Source organism: Sabethes cyaneus, chromosome 2 (assembly GCF_943734655.1).
Source record: "Sabethes cyaneus chromosome 2, idSabCyanKW18_F2, whole genome shotgun sequence".
Taxonomy (NCBI): Eukaryota; Metazoa; Arthropoda; class Insecta; order Diptera; family Culicidae; genus Sabethes; species Sabethes cyaneus.
This window is the reverse complement of record NC_071354.1, coordinates 173,563,866-173,589,956: the sequence shown is the minus strand read 5'-3', so window position 1 is coordinate 173,589,956 and position 26,091 is coordinate 173,563,866. Positions and strand designations below refer to the sequence as shown.

Below are 26,091 nucleotides of genomic sequence, written 5' to 3'. Positions count from 1 at the left end.
CGGAAAGTTTGCCTCCACTGATTGAGGGTCCACCGTTGGGAGAGAATGACCGAATTCGTTTTGTTATTGCCATCTGTTGCGTTTATAGATTGGCCCAAATAAAGGGTCCTGGAGAAAAGCAGCAGATGATGAGTCGAATGAGAGCTGCCTTGAAAAGGACTCCAGGGATTGATATAAACATTGAAGCCGGATGCTTGTCAGACCTAGAATGGTTGTCGTATGCTCCATATGTAAATATTATAGCTTGCATTGACATGTTTTTGAATGAATTTCCTACACATGACTATTCTGTGGCCAGAATTGGTACAATACCGTCTCGGTTGAAAGATTGTACGGTTTATACTGCCTCAAAAGATATATTGGCTTTATTGGGATTGAGTTCTGTGGAGTTAGCGGAATGGATCTGGCTCCCAAACTGTGCCAAACAATTTGCTGCAGTAGTTAGAGAGGATCAGGAGATGGATCAGCCGAGATCATATGCTATGTATTTCATGGAAATGCACTTGTCTAATAGGTCGCCATATTCGGCAGGCGCAAATGCAGCATTACATTTCTTTTTTCACTCAATTGGTGTTTCAGCAGGTTTCGACCGGTCCATGAACGCAAAGATGGCAGGTCGTCCTGAAATGAATGTTATCCTTAACAACGTGTTGGTTCTGTCTTATGTGCTGTGCACCGGGCCTGCCGATGAACTTGAGAAGGATATGAAAGAGTCGGATTCCCAGGCTGTCCCAAAAAGTCAAAATGCTGTTGAGTGGCGGGAATATATATCTCGGCATTATGGCTTATATTGCGCCAATTTACCATACTTTATCAAGCACAGCGTTTATACTCGGTGGCTGGAGAATAGAAGTTGTCGGCATGGAACAATCGGAAAAGAACTCTACGAGCTTGCTCAATCCAAGTTACGAGAATGAAGCGATTAAAGAAGTTTAGATTAACGATCATATTATTAACGATTCTGATGAAACCTAAATTACTTATTTTCAACAAACCATTTCTTAGTTATAAGGCAGAGACCATTAATAACATATCAGCAAATAGGGCGATTGTCCGAATGCACATACATATAAATTCGTGTAAAAGCAATAATTGCCTTTACTAATAAACTCAACTTAAAATAAAGTCTGCCTTGTTGCATTTTTTTTAATTCTATTTGACCTACCATAGTTTTCTTAGGCCATTGCAAACTATTTTCAAGGTTTTTGTCACTTTCCCACTTGATGAAGTCAAGATAATCGAAGAAAATTGAAGAGTGATTTTGATCAAATCTGTGAGTTATCGCTACACGCACAGATCACGATCCGTACAGTACATGACAAACAATGAATCTTTAGCATTGATCACAAGATTTTGGTCTCTAAACAGTCTCAGCAGTCGTTCACAGTGTTACATCTCACCTAGCTACGAGAAAAAAGTTTACTCATGTTGTTTGTATTGAGATTCATATGCTGCACACAACCAATCATCTGAATCTGTTTTATTTCTCAACGCAATCATGCCATGAACATGATCTGACATGAGGTTTATCATAATCTGTACAGATCGCGACAAACTATTTGTCGCTTAAAAGTAGTGATGCAATGAATCTGAATCTCATGGCTCCTACGATCTTGATAACTCGAAGCGATTTTTTTTCCATCCCTGCTCCGTTTTTTCTGGCATGGCAGGGCTGACGGTTTTTGTGTAATTCATTTCAAAGTCGGACGAGGGACTAAGAAACAAGGCCTTGACGTTAGGCCTCGGCCCGTATCGTAGTATACCTTAACATAGGGGTATATCCATATGATTTTTACGTGATTGTCGGATAGCTGCTATCTCGAGCATACCCCTTTCTAAAGGTTTCTGGACCCTCTACTCTGGGTCTGAATAGTTTCACGTTCTTAAAACATTAGTTATTGCACACTAATGCAACCAATTCTTGAAAGAATCGTGGAAAATGTCGATTACTTGAATCAACCATTTTTATTGTCAACGGGCAGGTAAACTACGTAGTATCTTCCGCAGAGGAATCAACTGGAACCAGAAATAATAGCTGAGTCCATTAAACTCCTTGAAATCAAGGGGTCTATCTACAGGGGACTTATCTACATTTTTGCTAAAAAAGGTTTAGTGATATCCCAGGGGGTGAACTAATGGCATTTAGACCAGAAGCAAGGCTGCAATAGGCCAAGTATACCCGAGCAGGAGCGAAGAGCAAAATAATATAAAAACAATATCAAACTGTGTTATAATGGTATATTTTGATATTAAATAGATTTGGAGATTCATTGATAACACATTTAGTTATTGAGTAGATATTTAAAACAGTGGTTGTAAGATGCGTTTAATAACTGATTTTGTTATCATATCTCATTTTGGCCTTAAAATGACATTCGATATAATCATTTTTATTAATTAAAGAGATTTTAGATTATAAATATTTTATAAAATGATTTTTTAATATCTCATATACTACTGCATTTGTTATTCAATACCTTAATAATACTAAAATATATTATTATAAACTCTGAATACAGTCATGTTATTGCTCTGTTATTCAAATAACACAAGCAGTTATTCTTTTGGCTTTATAGGAGTAAAATTTTGATATTATTTTTTGTTATTTTACCAACTGTGTCAGCCAAAATAAGACCAAATTTTGATATGAGTTATTCGATTTCCAATAACACATTTTGATATTATTTTGCTCTTCGCTCTTGCTCGGGTATAGCACCCTATTTCGCTCTCTGAAAGAAGATTAGTACCAAAAAGATTAGTTTAAATAATATAACACTTCGTTCAACTTACTTACTTGGGTGGCTTGCCGTCCTAAGACAAAGCCTGTTGAACAAAGTTTCTCCTTGTAACTCGGTTCAGGGCCACCGCTGGTCGTCTTGTTCCTATCCATGCCCAGCCCATTGTATCCGTCTATCTTTAGCCACCTTCTGGATACTGGGTTCGCCATAGAGCTGTGCGAGTTCATGGTTCCACCTCCGCCTCCATACTCCGTTCTCCTGTACGCCGCCGAAGCGTTCTTAGCACTCGCGGTCCTCCTCGAGGATTGTCCATGTTACATGCCCGTAGAGAACAACCGGTCTAATAAGGATGCATTTGTACGGGGACTTAGTCTGCTCGACCGCAATTGCTTGTGAAGCCCATAGTAAGCACGACTTCCGCTGATAATACGTCTCCGAATCTCACGGCTGGAATCATTGTTCGCCGTTACCAGTGAGCCAAGGTAGACAAATTCGTCGACTACCCGTCTACGTCACCACAAATTGTTACATGCGACGACACCATCGGTAAACAGAGAAGTCTCTACGAGCCATACTGACCAGCAGACTACTGGTGCTCCTCTTTTCCGGATTCTTCCAGTAACTTTGTACGGGGAACGGTGTCAGGTTGAAGTGTATGCGTTTGTGGATGAAGGTTCACAAGTAACACTGCTGGATGAAGCAGTTGCTGTAGAAATGGGAATTAGTGGACCGGTGGAAACGTTAAATTTACAGTGGACTGGAAATGTTACTCGGAATGAACCGAACTCCAAACGAATACGAATGGAGATTTCGGGTAGTGGATCTACCGAACGCTATGCGCAGTTCAACGTTCGGACCGTAGCCAGCTTTGACTTGCCGATGCAGTCATTGCGATACCACGAATTGGCAAACAATCACTCACATTTGCGAGGTTTGCCAATCGACAATTACGGAGATATTACTCCAAAGCTACTGATTGGTCTTGACAACCTGAAACTCACGGTTCCGTTAAAGATTCGGCAAGGAGGTTGAGACCAACCAATTGCTGCCAAGTGTAGACTCGGCTGGAGTATCTACGGCTGCGTACAGCCGGTATCAGAATCATTCACTTGAGCTTGATTTGAACCAAGAAAAGGGCTACACTCGTCAGGTTACGAAGGTGGCAAGGCGAAAGGCTGATGTCCTTGAACCGAACCGTCGGCATAATCCATCCGCACAGTTGGCAAAGAACGATGAACTAGATAAAGCAATAGTTCACAGTGCCGAGGCGCGATATCGTTTCCCGCTGGACGGTATATTGGCGAAGGCGATATACAAGGCAGGCAGGCAGGAAGGCAGGAGATGAAGAAGGAAGAAGGAACATGAATAGAAAAGGTGCTTGTGGGACCAGATGATCGGGTACGGCAGACTTAGGCGCGTACGAAAAGAGGAGTTGCTCGAAGGTCGGCAGTTAAGTTGATTTTGTTCGACGTCAGGATGGATGGTGATCCTGAGCAAGGAGATTGCAACGGATCACGGGCCGGGGTATGTGACGGCGAATAGCCCCCAGATGTTTGGCAGTGTAGACTACACGCTGAGCAATTATTTTTCACCGGGCGTCTTGACATGCGTCACAGTGACGGATCGAATTGTAAACAAAAACAAGAAATCTTTGCCAGTTAAAATCTTTCACGCTCTCGTTCTTGTGAATTAAAACTTAAATTTATAGTTGAAATTAAAAGTGAATTTGTTATTCCAAATTCGATAAAAACATAGTTTGCTAAAATAACTAAAATTAGGGTATTGTCGTTATCGTCGGGCCACTGTTATGGTCGGGCCACTGTTATGGTCGGGCCATCACAATTTTACAGTTTTAGTAACTCATGATATCTATGACACAACTGTTGTAAAACTTCTTACTATGAAAGCTAACTTTTCACAATATTGTGAGTTTCAATCGTGTATTCAACACACCCGTACTGAATTCAGTGACTAAATCTGACAAAAAAAGTTTTGCAGGCGCAATGAACTTTTCTTCAAGAAATGATTCATGAAATGCAATTATCGAGATAAATTTTGAAAATGTATGAAGTGTGTTGTGCTGCACACGAAGAATATAGAATAATTCCCTCCAGCAAGGTGTTTAGGAAGGCTAAAGTGAAATACTAGAAAAGCGCTATTTGTAAAGGTTGGGCCACTTGAGTAGTCATGGTTGGGCCACCATAATTTTAAGCGCAGAAGCGCAATAATCGCTAGAGAATGTCAGTCCCGTAAAATGTGATGAAATAAAGCAACGATAAAAACCTAGATTTTTGTTGTTTTTTCATTGGAGTTGTACACTTCGGAAAAGGTGATTGTAGCAATATGGATTTTACAAGATCGCCAAAATTTTGCAAAAATGCAATTAAAAATAGGGTATTTGTACCTATATGAGTCGTTGTTTACGGAATTCATTCTTTTTATGTCTCTATATAGAATTCCAATACGTATGTCTTAGATTTTTTGCGGTGGTCCAACCTGCACAACATGGCCCGACTATGACAACATTTTTTGTCTTCACGTAAATGCCTGTAACTTTTTTATTTTTCAAGCAATCAGTTCAAAACTTTCCGGAAATATACCTTATTCTTAGACCTTTGCAACGATGTATTTAGATTTCCAAAATTCCTTTTGAAACGAAAGTTATGGGCGAACGCCAAAACGTGGCCCAACCACGACAACACTCCCCTACTATTTACAATTAAAAGTAAGTAAAATTCGGATTACCTAGAAAGCTAATGTACAAAGCTTACAAAATTGTAGTTGGATAACCTAAAAGTGCTCAACGTATAGGGAAGAATCTCGTCGGTGTAGATTGTACTGAAAGTTTGTAAGTTGAAAAGTGATTATACCAAACAGGGTTAATAAATAATTAAAATCTTGCAGCTAAAGCTGAACCCATCGAATCGTTGCGTTTTGCTAAGGAAACAGTGCCAACAGTTACGATTAGTAAGATTAAACTTGTTGGTCGGTAGTTGCGTACGATAAGCGAGAATGACACAATATGTCGTCTCCATTCAAGTGGATCTTGGGCTACTCATCGCCCACTTCCCAGTCATCTAAGAAGTCGCAAATCAGCTTCAACCTAGCACGTTGAGCTCCCTGTTCTTGGTGCCCGTGGGGTTGTTGAAGAGAACTGTTTTCATCGTACGCCGTCCGACATCCTTACGACGAGTCCACGCCTCCTTAGCCTACCGACTTTTGCCAGATGTACGATGAAAATCTCTCTAATTAGTGCAGTGGATCGTGATGCCTATGCCTTCGCCAATCTCTGCTTTCAGTTTGTACTCCGCCAAATATCGTCCACAGTACCTTCCGCTCGAACACGACAAGGGCGCGTAAATTCTCGGTGAGCAGCGTCACGGCTTCAAGTCTATAAAGAACTATTGGCCTAATAAGGATCTCCTTACTAGTGTTGTTGTCCGCGCTCTTCAGCAATCCCAAATACACGATCTCATCTAACACTTCTAGTTCTTCGCCGTTAACGGTTGGTTTCCTTCCTTTCATGTATTTGGTTTTGGACGCATTTATTTTTAACCCAATTCTCCTAGACCTTAATCCGCTTTCAGTCTGTCCTAGATTGCCTCCGCCGTCGCAAGGTTTCTAGGTATGATATCAAAGTCATCTGCAAAGGCTAGGAGTTAGCTACCCTTAGTGAAAATCGTGCCTCTCGTTTCGATGCCCGTTTGTCGGATCACCCCCTCAAGAATGATGTTGAATAGCTTGCAGGATAAACCGTCACCTTGTCTCAACCCTCACTACATTTCGAAGGAACTCGAGTGTGTCCCCGAGATCTGCACGAAACACATCGCTCGATACAATGTAGCTAAGATCAGTTACGTCAGTTCATCTAGAAAACGGTCAACGGTGTTCCGGCATTTTGTGCCATAGGTGGTCTCGATCGACTGTATCGTATGTTGCTTTGAAATCAATAAAGATGTGATGCGCGAGCACGTTGTACTCCCGACTGCAAGATCTGCAGGATGATAAAAATTTAGTCCGCAGCTGCGCGAGTCACCATCAAGTCCGCCTGGTAAATTATAGAGTAAACTTACAATGCATAACGAAGTTATAACGAAGTATAACAATTTCGTTTGTTTTGCTTCAATGCCGTGATGGGTAAAATTACTGATATTTACTGATTGTTATCAGTAACGTACTGGAAACTACTGATAGTGATCAGTAATGATTTTTAATGATAGTTCCCATCCCAAATGTTTCCGCATCTCGCCCATCACTATGAAAGCTGTACCCAGCTCGTGTGTGTTGCCGCAGCTCTGGTATGTCCATCTCTGTCGTTCAATGGTTGCTTAAAACTACAGTTGTGAGGCTAGGAACTGAAAACCACACGACTCCGCACCTCCTAGCTTGGCTACAAATTGAAGAAGATTGTTAGAGTCGAAACTATTTTCACAATTTAATGCCACTATTAATGTTATTACAACAGATACGCATTTCGCCTACGACTTAAGGGTTTAATCAATATCCATACTTCATTTTTAGGAGTAACCTCTACATACAATTGAAAGGAGTACCGAAGGGCAATCCGCTGTTACTGTTTTGATGCAACTGTTCATGGCGATTTTTGAATCAAAGCTGGAACAAAAACAGTTACGAAAAGTTGGTGGAAATATGTCGATGACATCTTCTGCATACTCAAAAAAGAGACACGAGGAATGTTTGTAGCAACTATAAACAGCATGCACACTTTTCTGAAACCTATTAATACTAAGTGAGCTATACATATTTTGTCCCATCACTCGTACCAATGTAAAATGGCAGCTTTTTACCATGTGATACACATAGGGCCCTATTCTATAATTCACGCCGAGCAACTCGACTGAATTCAGTCACAGAGGACAACAAACTACAAGAAACTACACATTCTCTCCTCCGTGAAATTAAAAAGTATCCAAAAATATTCTATTGAGAATTCGAAAAAATTGTGGACTTAGAAAAAAATGTTGCCCACACTGAATAAGATTTACATCGGTCAGACGGGAAGAAATTTGTAAACTCGCACAAAAGAACACTTGGCAATTGTGGCGAAAGCATCCAAGAATATAGAAAAGGATCTATCGCACCAATTTAGATTAAAGGTGGCAGAGCGTATCTTCTTGAATGATAACCATCCGCTGACCATCAAACGACGCAAAGAAAGAGATGCCCCTGCACCTGCACTTTACTAACCGAAGGCGCTGGGAACGGTTACTCTTGGCTTTCCAAATACCTACCAAAAGCTACAGAACAACGATAGTAACTTATAGTTAAAAGTTCCTTCTTCACTCCTCTTATTCATTGATTTCCATTAATCTTTTCGATTTTTAAGGCTTAATTTAGTTCAAAAACAGGCACTGATGAAGCCAGCAAGTCGTGCGCGAAATGTATACGTCGTCAATGTAGCTCAGATCAGTTGCGTCAGTTTATCCGGAAAACCGCGTTCGTGCATTATATGCCATAGTTGGTCTCGATCGACAGTATCGTATGCTGCTTTGAAATCAATAAAGATGTGGTGCGTGGGCACGTTGTAGTCCCGACATTTCTGCAAGATCTGTCGAATGGTACAAATTTGGTCCGCAGCTGCGTGAGCCCTCATGAAGACCGTCTGGTAATTTCCTACGAAACCTTGTGCTATCGGTAACAACCGGCAACAGGGAGAATAAGGGTTTTTGTTACTGTTCAATATAACAGGAACATCTTACTAATATGATTTATTTTGAATTCCCCTCCAATGATGTCAAAAAAAATAATTCGAAATTCTTGCTTCAAAGGTAATTATTCAAAGTTCAATGACAATTGTTCCATATATGATTCAATTTCAAATGGTCTTCATGGTCATGGTCAATGATGCGAATTTCAGTCATTTTCTTTTTTATATTGATTTTAATACGATAATTACATGTTTTAGGAAAAGATCTTTCTATTAAATGGTAACCATTTACAAAAAATCGCTTAATATTCCATTTTTTTTCTCGAATATTTCCGGATAAATTGTAAAGCAGAACATTTCTCTCGAACGTGAAATTGGTACGAAGAAGCCTGGTTTCGTTTGAACACGATACCCAGCAACCGAGATTCCAAAAATGGGTAAACGCCAATAATTAAATCAAAACTAGCGGTATAACTGACTCGATTTACCCAGCACTCTGTCGTTCGTTTGTTCGTTCGTTCATTCGTTCGGATGGCGACTACAAACCGTCGTCGTCGCTCGCCAGCTCAGCGGCGGGTCCGTGCTAGACGAGCTATCGAGGTATGTGTGTGTGACCCCTTTTTGCGCCTCTTTACGGGCCTTTGCAGCAACGATGGTTTTACCTTCCTTGTTTCATATTTCAAGAGTCTTATGGTGTTACCATTTTCACTCACTCGGCGTCGGTCGGATCTTGGTTGTGGGTATCAAGTTCCTCTTTTCGTTTCTTGGCATTTAGTTCTTCTCATCGAAAATTTTCTGCCGCAAGCGGATGATGCCTTTGTTTGACTGTGTGCTTCAGCCCACGCAGTGAACTGAAATGTCTCTATTGTTTGCGAGAATTTATTGTTTATACACGGAAACCCTTACAATTCCGCTGGTGGTTTTGTTTCGTAGGAATTTTTTCATGGCATAATGTTTACTGTTTATAAACCCGCAACCCGTCAATGGTTCACAGTATCAGAGGCACCTCAGCAGTGCTGGTTCCGGTATATAAGCCCACGTTCTTGAACGTGCCAAGAAAGATAATTTTGGAAATAACATAAAACGACAATGCTTGGTTTGCTGGTACTAGCTTGAAACACTGGACGTTAGTTTTCGGAGAGGCAAAACAAATCTCCACCAGAGAAGGCATGCGAAAGTTTTATTTTTCGTGTTTACACCGGCATTTCACTGCCACAAAATGTTGGAATTCGAAATGGAAAGTTATGAGTAATCAGCAAAAACAACGAACAAAAAATGCCGTCTCAGATTCATCCGCCCGGTGCTCCGCGGGGCGGCGGTGAGTATCGCGAAGAAGCAGAGCAGCAGACGACCGTACCTCGGCTGTACCTGTTGGCGAGAGTGAAACGCCAGAAAATCTGCTGTTGTTACCATATTCATAATTTCGCCCGAATGGTAATTATTGTCGACGGCCACTTGAGCTGGGCCGCCTATGGTCTCCCGAGCTGCTGAGGAAGCTGAGATGCCGCGACACGCGCAGCAGAGAAAGGTCTCATTACAGGTTATTGCGTTGAAAGTGAACTTCTGCATTTCAGCAGTGCACGTAAGTTTGGTGGACGATCAGCTCGCAACTCTCACTTCGCTATGCTGCGCAGTCTGGGATCATTGATTTTTGAGTGTGTTCACGTATACGTATATTTAGGTACATGTTCATTGCATGATGCTGTGCCTTGCCAGCATGCATGTTGGGGTATCTTTTTCCTCTCGATGTGCTGTAGCAGTGGAGCGGTTTGCCTGGGGTGAATGGAAGCGATAATGGCTTCGGCTAATTTAATCAAATATTGGCCTACGCTCGCTTGGGGGTTTGTATGTGATTGAACACATGGTCAAGTTTATGGTCCCGAATGGCTTTTGGATGGCTTTTAAATGTTTCACAAAGATTGCTGCTTTGATTTATCGTATCGAGCAGAGACGCTAATTCGGCTAATTGATGGTCGAATTAAATCATTTCCGAGTTTGGATTCATAGATGAAAGACATTTATTTCAATTCGAGCAATAGGTATAGAAAAACATGAATTGGTAAGAAGAATTCGATCATTTTTCAGGTGGTTAGGCAGTATGAAACTCAACATTTCTGGCCTGCCGTACGAGACTTTTGAATGTAAATAATTTCAGCATTTAGGTAAAACAAACTTTGTTGCTTAGTTATACAGGATGAGTAGTGATAAGTAATTACTAATAACTGTCAGTAAAGTGAATGATCACAAAAATAAGACGCTTGCATAAATTTTAATTTTGAGTGTATTTCGTGTAAAATATACCCATAACTTACTTATTTTACTTTAGTGGTAACGGTCCGTTACCGATCCTGCGCCGAATGAATTATGGTCCTCCAGTACAGTCGGTCCTGGGCTGCCGTTCTCCAATCCCCACGAACACCAGCTGAACGTGTCTTCGACAGCACACACTCACCGGGTGCGGTGTCTGCCTCGGAGTCTACTGCCTTTTCCTGGTTCTCTGTTGAAAATAGTTTTGGCTTTTCTTTCATCGGACATTCTGGCCACGTGTCCAGTCCACCGCAGCCTGCCACATTCCACTACCTTCACTATATCAGCATATTTGTCTACTTGGTACAGCTCGTGTTTCATGCGCCTCATTTTCCATTTTGCCACCAAGTATAGATCGCAGAACTTTACGCTCAAAAACCCCAAGCACTCGCCGATCAGCTTTCTTTAACGTGCATGATTCGTGTCCATAAAGGACCACCGGGAGGATTAGTGTTCAGTAGAGCGCCAGTTTTGTGTGAATTTGCAAACTACGGGACTTCAGCTGGCTACGTAAACCGTAGAAAGCCCGATTCGCAGCTGTGCAACTCGTCATTTCACTTCGCGGCTTACATCGTTGTCACATGTCACATGAGTGTACCAAGGTATATAAATTCCTCCACTATTTCATATCGTTCCCCATCTAACTCCACCTCGGTACCAACACCACTCGAGCTCCCACGTTCCCTACCAATAACCACGTACTTCGTTTTGGCGGTGTTAATGGTAAGTCCCAATCTTGCCGCTTCCCTTTTAAAAGACCTGAAGGCCTCTTTCACTGCTCTACGGTTGATTCCGATGATATCGACGTCATCCGCAAAACCAAGAAGTATGTGAGATTTCGTGATGATAGTTCCATTCCTTTCCACGTTTGCCCTTCGTAATGCACCTTCCAAGGCAATGTTGAATAACAGGTTAGAGAGTGCATCCCCTTGCTTCAGTCCATCCAACGTCACGAAAGCAGTTGAGGTCTCACCCGCTAATTTAACGCATGATTTGGATCCGTCCAGTGTAGCACAAATCAGCGTAACTAGTTTCGTCGGAAAACCATGTTCTAGCATTATCTGCCACAGCTCATTTTGTTTAACTGAATCGTACGCCGCTTTAAAGTCCACAAACAGATGGTGTGTCTGTAAGTTCTGCTCCCGGAACTTGTCTAGCAACCGACGCAGGGTAAACATCTGATCCGTCGTGGAGTGAGGGTCGCTTGGTACTCGCCGACGAAGGACTCCGCTAACGGTCTCAGTCTGCAGGACAGGATACGGGAAAGCACCTTGTAGGCAGAATTGAGCATTGTAATTCCTCGATAGTTTTTACACTACAGTCGATGTCCCGTTTTGAAAATTGGGCAAATGAGGCCGTCGAACCACTCCTTCGGCATTTGTTCTTCCTCCCAGATCCTGACAATGATCCGGTGGATTGATTCGTACAGCCGCTCGCTCCCCGCTTTTAGAAGTTCAGCCGGGGTACCGTCCTTCCCAGCAGCCTTACCGTTTTTCAGCTCACTGATTGCCTTTTTAACCTCCTCCTGTGTTGGTGGCTCCACACCTTGACTATCGCTTACATTGCCTATCCTGTCCCTGCTGATCTCCGCATTTACCTCTCCATTCAATAGTGTCTGAAAGTGCTCCTTCCACCTGGCTGCTACCGCCGTTTTGTCGGTAAGCAGGTTGCCAGCACTATCATTGCACATCACACGCATGGCAAAATTCCTGCATCTCACCGTTTTATAGAAACTCCGTGTGTCGTTGCTGGCGTATCGCTCCTCTGCGCCGGCGAGCACGTGCTCCTCGTACTCGCGTTTCTTTAGACGATGGATTCTTTTTTCCGCAGTTCTAGTGTCTCTGTACCTGTCTCTGTTTTGACGCGTTGCCGCAGTGAGCGTGCGATTTCTGGCCTGGTTCTTTTTATCTGTCAGTGTCTGGCATTCGGCTTCAAACCAGCTGTTACGCTGTCTTCCACGCGTCGTGCCTACCACCTCTCTCGCAACTGTTTCGATGGCACCATGGATGTTCCTCCATAGCCCATTTATATCTTCTCCTTCTACCCGCTGTTCTGCGATTCATTGGTTAAGCTTCCTGGCGCACTCCATTGATACGCCATCTGCCGTTAACCGCTGGATGTTGAAACGCAGTGTCTTCTCAGTGCGAGTTTTCGCCGTATTCGACAGCCTTGCGCGAATCCTACTCACTACGAGATAGTGGTCAGAGTCGATAATTGGTCCCCGAAAAGACCGTACATCGGTAACATCCGAAAAGTGTCGACCGTCAATCAAGACATGATCGATCTGAGAGCTAGAGTCTCCATTTGGATGCCTCCAGGTGTGTTTCCGAATATTCAAACGTGGAAAGTAGGTGCTCAAGATAGCCATTCCTCTGGCCGCGGCAAAATTTATGAGCCTCAGACCGTTATCTTTGGTCGACAAATGAAGGCTATGTCTTCCAATGACTGGACGGAAGAATTCCTCCCTCCCGATCTGCGCATTTGCATCTCCGATGATGATTTTCACGTTGTGTTTTGGGTCCTCTCAAGCCTGTTGTAAATTTGTAAATTTGCCTGTTGTTTGTCGGTGCGTATAAATTGATTAGGCTGTAGTTGAAGGATTTACCCTTAATCCTCAACACGCATATACGGTCATCTACGGGCCTCCACCGGATAACTCGTTGCTTTTGTTTTCCCTTCCCCCTGTTTACACTACGAAATCGACTCCATGTTCTGCTTTTTTACCGCCACTGTAGTAGATGTGGTACTTGAAAGAAGTGCCTGCAATAGGGTCTACTGCACGGAACTCCCTTTCTCCGGAATTTGGCCACTGAACTTCCTGAATAGCAGCAATCTCCACTCCGAGTTGATGCAGGTTCATGTAGAGTTCGGACATTCCAGGTACCAAGTTTCCAATTAGTATACCTTCATCGTTTCCTTGTCCCTTGCCGTGTCCTATACCGATTGTTCCGTCCTGAATTTCTTTCTTCGTTATTCGTGGTAATTGAGTTTTCGGTATACTACCTCACCGGAGTCGCGATACATACATCCCGCTGATGGGTTTGCCATCTTAGGTATAGCTTGCGGGATACAGTATTTCATATTCAGCCGCCCGTTTCGAGACAGACGCTGTGTGAGCCGCCCCTCACCTGGAGAACAGCTTAGCTTAGCTGCTTCAGTAAGTACATGAAGCATTTCCGGGTAAGGTCATCGACCGTCATCATTTGACTTAGATATGCGTGGAGGCACTAGGTGGGAGCTTGAGAGAGTCAGAGCTATGTTTGACACTCTTTCCAGGTAACTCTCTCCATTTCATACCCAACGAAATTGAAACCGACCGCTAATCAATCAAGCGGTTTATAGGGATGAAGGTTTCCTGATGCATCTGTACGGAAGCTTGTCGAACCCTTCCGTCAACGCCCAAAAAATCTGTATTATTCTACCTTGAACCCATTCGTTATGCCTATCACCAGGACCAGGTCACCGATTTGTTGTGGTTAGTTTACACTGAACCATTTCGGAGCTCCTCCAGATTGTCCCAAAAGGAAGTGATTAAGAATCAATACTTAAGACTCTTCGGAGTTCAATGGAAAGTATGTTTTATTTTGTATGCCAGAAGGGCATTGCGTTAAAAGGCCACTGCGACAGTCTTAATGATCGTCTTTTGTGGCAGGCCCCGATTGCTGTACACAGTTTTCGGACCGCTCATACCCATTAATGGAGTTGAGCGGGATTGTTGTAATCCTGTGCCCCAATTCGGTACTACATGGTTTATAAAGCCAATGATGGAAAGTCTCCCAGTTGGCTTCGAGGTATGACGCTGGCCTAATGAGCCAGTCGTCGTATGTTCGAATCTCGGCTGGGAGAGGCTGTTGGAGTCAATAGGATCGTAGCAACTGGCCCTGCAATTGTCCTGTACTCTAACAGCTGGCTGCGAAGTCTGTCGTATAAAAACAGAAGGTCAAGTTTCGATAACGGAATGTAGCACCTAGGCTTTGCTTTGCTTTGCTTTGATGGAAAGTATGTTAGAAACCTCGCGTTGACAATGATCTCCACCTTTACAACCAGCGTCAAGAGCTCTTCATCGTTCAATTTTCCTTCGTAATAAGTACCCTTCATAATCGATTTGACATACCGTGCCAACTACCAACCTTTCCCAAGCATACCCCATGTGTGGAATCCCAGCCGGAATACAATTCCACTTTGTTGTAGTGTTGATGAACGCTTCTGAGAGTTCTTTGCCAATCTGCTCTCGTAAAATGCGACAAGCTGTAAGGAACCTTAAGATGAACAGCTCGAACCGTGACATACGCCAAGAGTGCCACCCGCTTCTTCACCTCAGACCTTGTCACTTACTTACTTACCCTAGTGCAGTGTCCTTTAGGATTTCACCTGCAAACCATGTCCCGCCAACAAACTCGGTCCATGGCTGCCCGTCTCCAACCTCTTGCATGTCCCACACTTTCCAGGTCTTGCTCCATTTGGTCTAACCATTGAGCACGCTGCGCACCTCTGTGTCTGATACCTACCGGATTCGAGGCGAACACCATTTTTGTGGGATTATTGTCCGGCATACTCACAACATGTCCCGCCCATTGTACACTTCCAGCTTTGGAAACTATCTGTATACTGGATTCGCCGAAAAGCTGCGCCAGATCGTGGTTCATCCTTTTCTTTCATATCACCGTTCTCACATACACCATCAAAGATAGTTCATTCAAAAACAGCCAAAAGTGCTTTAAAGTCCCCGTCGAGCATTGTCCACGTTTCGTCCCCGTAGAGGACTACCAGTCTTATTAGCGTTTTATACATGTTACATTTACGGTACCGTCATCCGGGGCGAGATTGTGCCAAAAAAGCAGATATTTTTGTTCTTTAGTTCAGTATACACACAATTTAGGAGCTAAGTTAATTTCAAACCTGTCAATATATACTAAATTGTTCAATAAACAACTACCGTAGAGATGGTTTAGTTACAATGAAACCTAATTTTACTAGAAGTGCACGAACTTTGGCACAATCTCACCCCTTCTAGGGGGTGACATTGTGCCAAAAACATAAAGTTAGGCTAAAAATCTAAACAGTGAATAGTGAACATTAGCATGTTTATAAACAATACACATAAATATCAGTATAAAGTAGTTCACATGGGGCCGTTCATGAACTAAGTGGACTATTAGGGGCAGGGGGTCAGCCAAAAACAACGCACCATACAAAAAGTATGAACGAAAATAACCCTGAGAGGCCTGAAATAACTAAAAATGAGTTCGTAGTCAATGAGCAGCCTTTATATGGCCAGTAGCGTTTCTAGGGTTAACAATGGAGAGATATATGAAGGGGTGTATCCTAAGGGGACATACCTATTTGATCATTTAACAAAAGTAACCATTACTTCGTTCGAGAACCCGCGGCCGCAGAACATGTGGCCTATCCCACCCCCTCTCCCCTCCTTAAAACTGGCAGTTTATACACGGTATAATATATTCGTCTTAAATTAGAGCGTTTATTCATCACTCTGAAATTTCCAGAGAAAAAGTAAAAATAAGTTTAAATTATTTAGCAGACCTATGATGCTGTTTGCTCAAAAATTGATGATGCAATCTAACTGTCAAAATATTGTGCTCAATAGTAAAGAATGTGAGTGGGCTGGTGTATACTGACGTATTTTTGTTGTGTATGTGAAATCCACAAATTGGATCGATCATTTTGGCTTGGCACAATCTCACCCCCGTGAAGCTCGAAAAGTACAAAGTTTCGAAAAATATTATTTTCGTAGTCAAAACTTATCCAACGCATAATATTCTTTCAATACATTGTAAATGATTAGTTTATATACCTTCAAGATAGCAAGTTGATGCGATTTCTTGTTTGGGTTGGTTTATGCGGGACATTTTTTACAAGCATTATTTCCACGTATTTTTGATCGCGAACTTTGAAACCCTGTTTAGGCTAAATAGTTGTCTAAAATTATCTCTAAGTTATGAATAAATATATTGTGTTCATCATCATTGTGAATTTAGGTCACCAGTTTCTATAGATATAATAAATTAACACAAATAAACATTTTTGGTTTTTGGCACAATCTCACCCCGGATGGCGGTACGGTTATATTTACGGTTACATGGTATGGGCCTTGTGGAGCACGTGGTAAGCACGACTTCCGGCAAGAATACATCTGCGTATTTCTCTGCTGCAGTTGTTATTCAACGACATCAACGACCCGAGGTATACAAATTCGTTCCTCACCTCGAACTCATTCCCGCGACTACCACACGCCCGGGGCGAGCTCGATCGCGCTCGGTTCCTCCTGCTATCAGGTTAATGGTTTTAGTGGTCTCTACTAACCCAACCTTCAGCTTTGCGTTTGAGTTTGGCATACTGTTCAGCAACCGCCTGGAACATTCTTTCGACATTATCCATGTCGTCAGCGAAACAGATAAATTGGCTAGATTTATTAAAGATCGTGCCCCGCATGTTGAAATCCGCACGTTTCATAACACCTCCTAGCTCCATGTTGAACATGAGACAGGATATGCCAAAGCCTTGTCGAAGTCCCTGTGTATTTCAAACGGGCTTGATAACGCTCCGCGAAATCCTCACATAGTGCTATACACAGGATGGTACCGAATTGCCGAAACACAAAAGGCCGAATCACGAAAGGCCGAATTTTTTCGGAATGCCTAAATAAATATTCAATAAAAAACATCAATTGGCAAGTAGCTAATAACTTTAATCAAACAAAAAATAAAATAAGCAACCCAACTATTTACTATAGAGTATAGATAATTGATAGTTTGTTGTTTCCCTAAGCGCAAATGAACTTCGTTCATTATAAGGTGCGAGACCTATTTACCGTGTTAGTAGCAAATGTTTCTTAGATGATTCAGAGAGAGACGGCCGCAAGCCGCGAGTGTTCGCCGGTGACCCGCCGTCGGAAGCGCCGGCCACTGCGGGGGGGGGGGGGGGGGGAGGGGGGCAACCCCCGTGCAGAAAACACTTCTATTTAGGTGCATGAATTTTCCTGGTTACTGGTCCCTTAGTTAAGGACAGCATGTACCCCACGTTTTTGCAAGTTGAAGGTCGTGAATATTTTCGGCCGAATATGACGTTCGGTCTTTTGTGGTTCAGCCATTCGTGATTCGGCCATTAGATATATTATGCAATTTTTAATTTCGGCCATTCGTGATTCGGCCGTTTGTGCTTCGGCCATTTGTAGGTAAACCGCTCTACCTACCTGGTATCATAGGCGGGCTTGAAATCTATGAATAGGTGGTGCGTAGGGACATGGTATTCGCGACACTTTTGGAGAATCTCGAATCGATAATTCTCATATTCCAGCTTGTCGCCTTTCTTGTGTATTGGGCACATTACGCTCTCCTTCCACTCCTCCGGTAGTTAGCTGTTTTGCTTCCCAGATCCTGACTATCAACCGGTGCAGAGACAGGTAATCAAAAGCCAACCTTTTTGGGCTTATGTTCATTAGCTGCGTTTTCCATCTTGATTGACCCTCCCATTTTCACTTAGAACGGACTAAAATAATCCAGGTCATTGGTGGGACGTGGTTTGCGGATATTCCACATTCGACACTTGTAGGAGACGGTCTTTATGAGCCGGCGCAAGCTCGAGGTAGCGTAATTTTGCCGAAGTTCGTTGACAACGGTTTTGATTGTTCGCATGGTGGTAACGGCGGTGATAATTTTCTGCCAAAAGGCTCATTGCGCTGTTTGCGTTACTAGACTGGAAGCGTCACCCCGCTTCTTTGTCGGTTTGGAGACGTTGGACAGAACAAGAAGAACGTATGCCATGGTTCGTAGAGCCCCTGTTTTCGTCGAAAAGCGAAATGGAACAATACTGCAGGTCCAACCTCTTCAGCTGTAGATTTCATCGAATCTTTTGCCTTTGGCCATCCTTCTTCCGGGAGTGGCAAGAAGTCCGGTCCATCGAACCATTTGTTATCGGGATTAAAGTAGGTTCCCCGGCCCTACTTGATTGCCTCATCTGCTGAGTTAAGCTGTAAAGGCACCATCGCTATTAACAAACATTCATGGTCCGTGGGCTTGTAGCGCTGCAAGTTCGAGCAGATCGAATGTAGACAGCGCACGAGTAAGCAATTCCACTGGCGTCGACGAACACGTGAAGCTGGGCATATTTGTATGTTGCTTTTGTAGTTCGTAGAAAGTAGTATCTCGGTATCTTGACGGTTCATACAAACCTTGTACTTTTTTTGTTAGATTACAGTCACTTTAACAGCTTGGGTCATTCGTGACTTCTGCGGGGTTGGGATTTGAACCCGGGTCCTCGGCGTGAGAGGCGTGAATGCTAACCACTACGCCTTGTACTTGTAGCTATGAAAAGCTATGAAAAAGTTGAAGGCCGCCTTCATTAACTGATCCAGACGGTATTCTTACTATTGTACTAAAAAGGTGTGCGACTGTGCTGTGTGTACTACTAAGAATGATATTAAACCAATCATTGTCACAAGCAACTTATTCTGACAAGAAATAGAGTAAGGAGGGGTAAAAGTGCGATGAGGATAAAAGTGCGATGAGGGTAAAAGTGCGATGAAGGTAAAAGTGCGATTCATTGATTTATCAGTGCGGATTCCGAGTAAATTGACAACATTGGCATGGATGGTTGAGTACTTTGACAGCTTAAATCTATCATAAACATTTGTTGTTTACGAAGCATAGTTGCTGAGTTATGGGGAAATGTTATTTTAGAACGGTTTTGATGTAATATTTCGTTGTACGGCAAATACGATATCGACAGGACAACAGGACAATGTTTTTCCGCTGATGAAACAAAAAACAAACGTTTGGGAAAGTTTCGATCTGGTGGAGGCTGCAATACACCAGCGCAAAATAGGAAAGGTGGAAATTGAGAATATTCCTTACCGAAACATACCGCAGATTGAAGATGGTTTTGTTAGCTACTGCTGTGCTAATTTCATGGATTCGAGCTTCGCACTTTCGCCCCGCGGTATTCGCATTTTTGCCCCGCTAGTGGGGTAAAAGTGCGAATCGGTACTTGATCAGAAGAATGAAGAATTTATTTTCAATAACACTATTGTTTCATATGATTTATAGTTGAATGTAAAGACATTGAGTAGCTGCATTACTATAAAATATATTTTGTTGTCCTTCTTTATATCTCGCGAAAATTGATGACAACTTCAAACATCGCACTTATGCCCCGCCCTACTCTAGCAATTATCGAGAAATAACTTCGCTCTCCGCTGGGTCCAAATTAATTGAAATTCTTCTTAGGAATGTCCTGTGTCATTTTAGTCATACAGCTCCACGGATCAGTATGGCTTCTACCCTGGTAGATCTACAACCACAAACTTGCTTCAGTTTACATCTCTGCATTCAAAATATGGACAGTGGTTTGCAAGTGGGCACTATTTATACTGACTTGCAGGGTTATCCTGCACTCAGCGCACCTGTTTTGCTTATTTAACTGTAACACCTCAGCCAAGCATTATTCGAAAATGTTATATATGGGGCATTTGTAGAGTCAATCATTATCCATAAGATTGCTGAACTAAGTATTGCTCTATCTTAAGTATTTACGGCGCACTCTCAGTTCACACTGGGTGGTGCACCAGGAGTGCCCTCTGCTGGAGCGCTGCGCTGTAAATACTTAAAATAGAGCAATACTTAGTTCAGCAATCTTGTGGATGATAATTGACTCTACAAATGTCCCATATATAACATTTTCGAATGATGCTTGGCTGAGGTGTTACAGTTAAATAAGCAAAATAGGTGCACTGAGTGCAGGATAGCCCTGCTGACTTGAAAGCTGCGTTTGACCGTGCCGATCATTGCATCCTTTTGGCTAAAATTGAACGTCTTGGTGCTTCAACACAGTTTACTGAGTGGCTGGAATTTTATCTTATTGACCGCTCGCTCTGTGTCAAATAGGAAACATTGAATCGAACCGTTTCGTAAACTTGTATAATGTTCCTCAAGGCAGTAACCTAGGACCGCTGCTGCTCTCATTATTTTGTTTAATGACGTTTGCTTTATTATCCCATTTGGCTTTAAACTCATTTATGCTGATGATCTAAAACAATTTCTTTCCATACAAACTATGACGGATTGTATTGAGCTGCAACGATTGCTGAACTCTTTTGCTAACTTGCACAATTTACTGACTATTAGTGTATCGAAAAAAACCGCTTAGCTGGTTTCGAGGTATGATGCTGATCTAACGAGCCAGTCGTCGTATGTTCGAATCTCGGCAAGGCGGTGCTTGTTAAATAGAGACAGTCGGATCATTACCCTAGCCTCGCAATTGACCTGTTCTCTAACACCCGGCTACGAAGTCAGTCGATAATGATGTCTTAGACGTTTAAGCCTAAAGGCCCAGACACAATGCATACGGATTTTACTACGTTGCGGAAATTTGACAGAAAACCCATGGAAAAACTGTCAAATTGCCGCAACGCAGTAAAATCCGTTTGCATTGTGTCTGGACCTTAAGGCTTTGCTTTTTTACGTTTTCATAATACTAATTTTTGAATGATAGTTTAATGAACAGGCGTTAAAGTTAGTCACTTAAGTTAAGTTAGTTAGTTAATATTGATTTTCGACTAGAATATTTGGGTAATTTGGTGAACATTTTTCGTTACATGCTATTTTTACAATCAGCATTTCTGTGAATAAATATTCTATGCATTAGAGAACCCAATCTCTGCCCCACTATTCAGATCTGTTTGCTGAACAAACTTTGTTTCATTTTCATTCACAAAGTTCGAAACGCGTTCCAGCTATTCCAAATACGAGCGACCGGTTTTCAAATACGAATCATATGCTATGTTTGACTCGAAAACATCTCTGTACACCATTTATCGTACAAATTTCAAGCATTAATCGTCAACCCACTCTGTCTGTACCGTGGACTGGCTGCGTCGACATTTAATCAGTTCGAGTTGTTTCTTCACGGGAGCCCAAATTCTTGTGGCTGCACAGTGCACACTTGGGCACATACACCAAGCCAATACAAACACCGTTTGATGAAAGGCACAGATATAAAATCAAGCCGGTCCACTTTCGAGAAGATGAATCATCTGGTCTGGCTCTGCTGCTGCTGCTGCGGCTGATGCTAATACCACTGATGACGGAGCTCACGGCTCTCGAGATTGCCATAGGTTTGTATGTACACACAATTATAGCGCCGCACACGGAGCCGATCATCGTCATCATCATCGTCATCATCAGCAGTGCTTCAGCATGATGGCATTCGAGAGCGATGTGATGGTGCCAGGCTGAAATTCTCACGAACATCCTCCACTTGAACGCTTTATATTCATCATCTAGCTAGGCACTACCTTGCCAAATGGATAACCATGTCAGGTACGGAAGGTACGGGTTCCACTTGTGGGCGAATGACCACTGTCCCACATGTGGCTGACAGCATGATTCAGGTTTTGCGATGCTTCGAGGATAATTTGCTGCGTTCCGGTTGTCGACAAAACGATTCCCAATGCATTCGGCTGGTAGCCGTTGGTTTGGTTTGTGGATTGATCTGATCCATGATACAGCCAAGCACCTTGAATGATGCCAATAATAAGTTTTTTCACCCTACTGTTAATGATGGAGAAAATTGCATGCTGTGGCGTAACGCGGCGTCGTGGCGTGCCGGGCGATTGCGGGAAAATTTCAATTGTTTACTATGTATTTTGTTCGCTAAGCGTCTGGTTTTTTTTTCGGTCGGAATGCGTCTTAACCAAGAGTAAGCTTTCTTCGGGATGTTATTATTTCGTGAGAGTACCGTTACCAGCACTCGGTTAACAATCGATTCGCAGCAGTAAGGTGTAAAGTAGCCGTTTCGGTAAAGTTCCGGGCTGCATCTCCTCAGAGCGGTAGATGAGCGGTCTTTCAAATGCAGATTAGTGCGGGAAAGTTGTCCGTGTTGTTTATGCTCGGTTGTGGTTTGAGCGGTAAGTTTGCGATGAGTTGCTAACATGAACTCTTAATCTACTACCTGGCCCATGATTGCTCTAGAAGTGCACGCTCGGAACTTAGAGACAGTTTATGTATTCTTTTGTGTAATGGATGCAATATTGACTCGTTTAGTCTTCCTTTCTCGTCGTATATAGGTATCGGCCCCCGATCGATATCACAGAACGTTCAGTACAGTAGCGCCGTTTAAATGGAAATGCATTTGTATCTATGTAGGTTGGAAATGACCAAAAACCGCAAATCTAATGTTCGTATCAAACGGATGGGTTTGCCTTTTTTACACTCAATTGAACTGGTACGTAGAACAGACGGTGTACGACGAGGGCGTTCCTGATTGTACTCTCCGGTGTAATCGATTTTGTGCGGTTTAATTTTAATTCGCTTTTGAGAGTGTGTTCTCAATGATGTTGGTTCCAATGAACTATATTGCAGTATCATAGGCTCATTTTCTTAACATGCAGCTAAATAATATCGCGCGAGGGATAAAAGCACTATGCGATTTTTTTTATTTGATAAAAATTTATTATACGATAAACAACTTAGTTGAAGATCAAGACTTAATCCGATGCCTTCTGAAATTATTAATAAGATTTGGACTAAGTGGTGTTTGCTAGGAATGTTTATTTTCTTCGAACTCCAAGTTGTCCGAGACTTGAGGAGTTTTTTTTTTGTCTGTCAGAATAGCCTCCGATCACTTCAACGCAGTGGTGCCCACTGCAGCCAACGCTCACCATAGTCGTCTCGGTCCTGTGGTTGCTGACGGAGAGGAGGTCTTCTACCCTGCTTGCTAGTTTAATTATGTTGACAGTATGTCTCTGTATGACCCTTTATCCTTCAATGAGGTTACTGGTCGATTGTCTACCACACTGGCCTCAAACTTAACTGTCTGGGTGTGTAATCAAACCTTATCAGCTGACTCAAGTCGTACCTGACTGATCGTCGACTGTGCGTCAAATTGGGCTCAATAGAATCAGTAGAATTCCTCAATCATTCAGGGGTCCTGCAAGGCAGTCATTTAGGGCCATTACTGTTTGCCATAATTTTCAAAGACGTGTGCCAATGTTTACCGGAAGGTTGCAAGCTTTTGTATGCCGATGACCTTACAATTTTTTACAATAAGTCAACATAAGAGTCATCGATAAGTCTCACGACTGGTGGTTAGCATAGTGAAATGCTCAGTAATCACGTTTGCAAGAAAAAAAGGTTAGGAAATTAATACGTAGATATGGTTGTGCAAGACCCGGATTGAATTATCGAGAGCATAACAGTCACATTGTCAAATCTTGAAGTAATCTTCAGTTCATTCTTCGCGTCTTAGCTGAATTCCGTAGTCCTTATAGCTTGCGCGCCGTTCCGTAGCATTTGAACAGCTAGAATCGAGATGGATTAAATTGGGTTTTTTAGGTCGCTGATGGTGGATGGTTTTTTATGCATTTTGTATTTGGTCAAAACGGCTGAATTATATTCAATAGTATCAGTATTATTAGCAAACTTACATTTCCACCGGTTGGCCATTATTGTAAACAATAAAGATGTAGACCTACGTTAAAAATGCGGTTAACTTACACTTCATTACACATGCAGTACGATTGAGAGAGGCTTACGGATAAATGAGCAATTGAAACGCGATCCGTTCGAGTTATAAATATATCGATTATCTCGTCAATTCGCAGTCAATCGGTCACGCAATGGTACGGGAAAGTATGTGTTTTACCTGCTCCTGTGGTTTCATGTATCGCTTACAATGTAAGGGCATGAGCTTACAGAAATGCGTGCGGGAATGAAGGTGTTTGTTGTGTGAATGGTTTTTTTTACAGTTAAATCCACAGCATTTTTATTTATTTTAAACCCTTGGGAAAAATGCACGATGTAAAATGAAGCTATTACAGTCCACTTTTAGCAGGGATTTGAATTTCAACCAATAATGTTGCGAATTTGATACGTGTTTTCCGACCGTTTACAACGGCAGCTGCACTCACACCGCGACACGCATGGGCGCAAAATTACTATCTCGAAATCCAACGCAAAAGAAGAACGAACAAAAACAAATCAAGTGCTGGTTTCGTTTCGAGCATTCCATGCCAGCCCCAAGACCCGGGTACCGTTTTTCTCGAACGCGAGAGTGGATTGGACTGAGTGAGTGGTGGAAGATCCCTAGGAATGATCAAAACCGGTTTAACCGCGAGTTCACGATCATCGGCCAACATTCCGGGCATGCACATGCTAATCTCTAACACGGGGGGGGCCTATATATGTAGACTTGTAAACATCGTCTCTCGCATGCGAGAGGCTGATTATGTAGGTTATTTTGGCACTGCGACACTAGTGTTGAGCTATCTCCGATCGTTGATCCGTTGCGAATGTTCCCAGCCTTGACTGATCGTTGATTGCCGACGACAGTTGAAATCAACCGTGAAGGGCCACATTTTGAGTCCAATGGGGTATTTTGGGAGATTCACATATTGCATACAAATATTGAAAAATATTGTCTATTTTAAGTGCATAGTCGGAACTTGTCGGCGGTGCACTAAAGCATACATTCTTGGTTCCTAGATAAAATCGAAACCAGTTTGCTGAATGTGTAGAATCGTTCGAAAAGCTGCACGCGAAAATGTGAATGTGCGTATGCTGAAACTTTTACTTTCTGAACTTTCGCTTGAATGGAGAAATTTTAAGCAACATGTCTGATGAAATGTCGGAACAGGATAAAGAAATTACCAAATTGAGTGATTCATTCATTCATTTCGTTGATGTTGCTTAAAATGCTGTTGAGTGATCAGGTCCATGCAGAACCGACCAATAAATCAGTGTATTTTACAGAATGATTAAATTTTTGAAGTACATTGTGGAAAGAATTAATTTAGAATTTAGCTTTAGAAATAATGGTATAATTTTCTGCAGTAGTAAGCTGTACAAATAAAGATTTAAAACTGACTAACTTTTAGGGCGCTAGCTCTACAACGCCTATCAATGCCTAGGTGCTACATTGTGTTTTCAAAATTTGAACTTTTGTTTTTATGAACTTCGCAGCCAGCTGTTACAGTACGGTATAATCGCGAGCTAGTTTTTTTTCTTTGTATTTCCTCGTATATGACTTTACACGGTCAAACCGACAACTTGTTTTTGGAAAAGGAGGAAGTGTCTGATACAAAGAATGATTAATTGGATGAACTGGAAAATTTCGATACAGACACTCTTTCGGTTGATACCCACTAAACTACTGCCGCCTGTTATATAAGGTAGGCTAATACCTAATTTTGTTATACTCTCAAAATTCTATCATTTCTCTATACGCACCACACACTTCTTATGCGACGATATTATTTTTGTATGACTGCTCATTTCTACCGCCGAGAAGATAGACTGTGATCTACTCGGTCAGTGCGATAGAACTAGCTAGTGTTATGATCCTTTATCCAGTCGATAAAAAAGC

General features: G+C 42.4%; 1 protein-coding gene across 5 annotated transcripts in view; it reads left to right on the top strand.

The window, feature by feature from the left end:
- The window catches only part of LOC128733681 (ADP-ribosylation factor 6), a 57,853-nt gene that overhangs the window by 6,832 nt on the left and 24,930 nt on the right, over nucleotides 1-26,091 (top strand). The gene's annotated exons all lie outside the window — the stretch shown is intronic.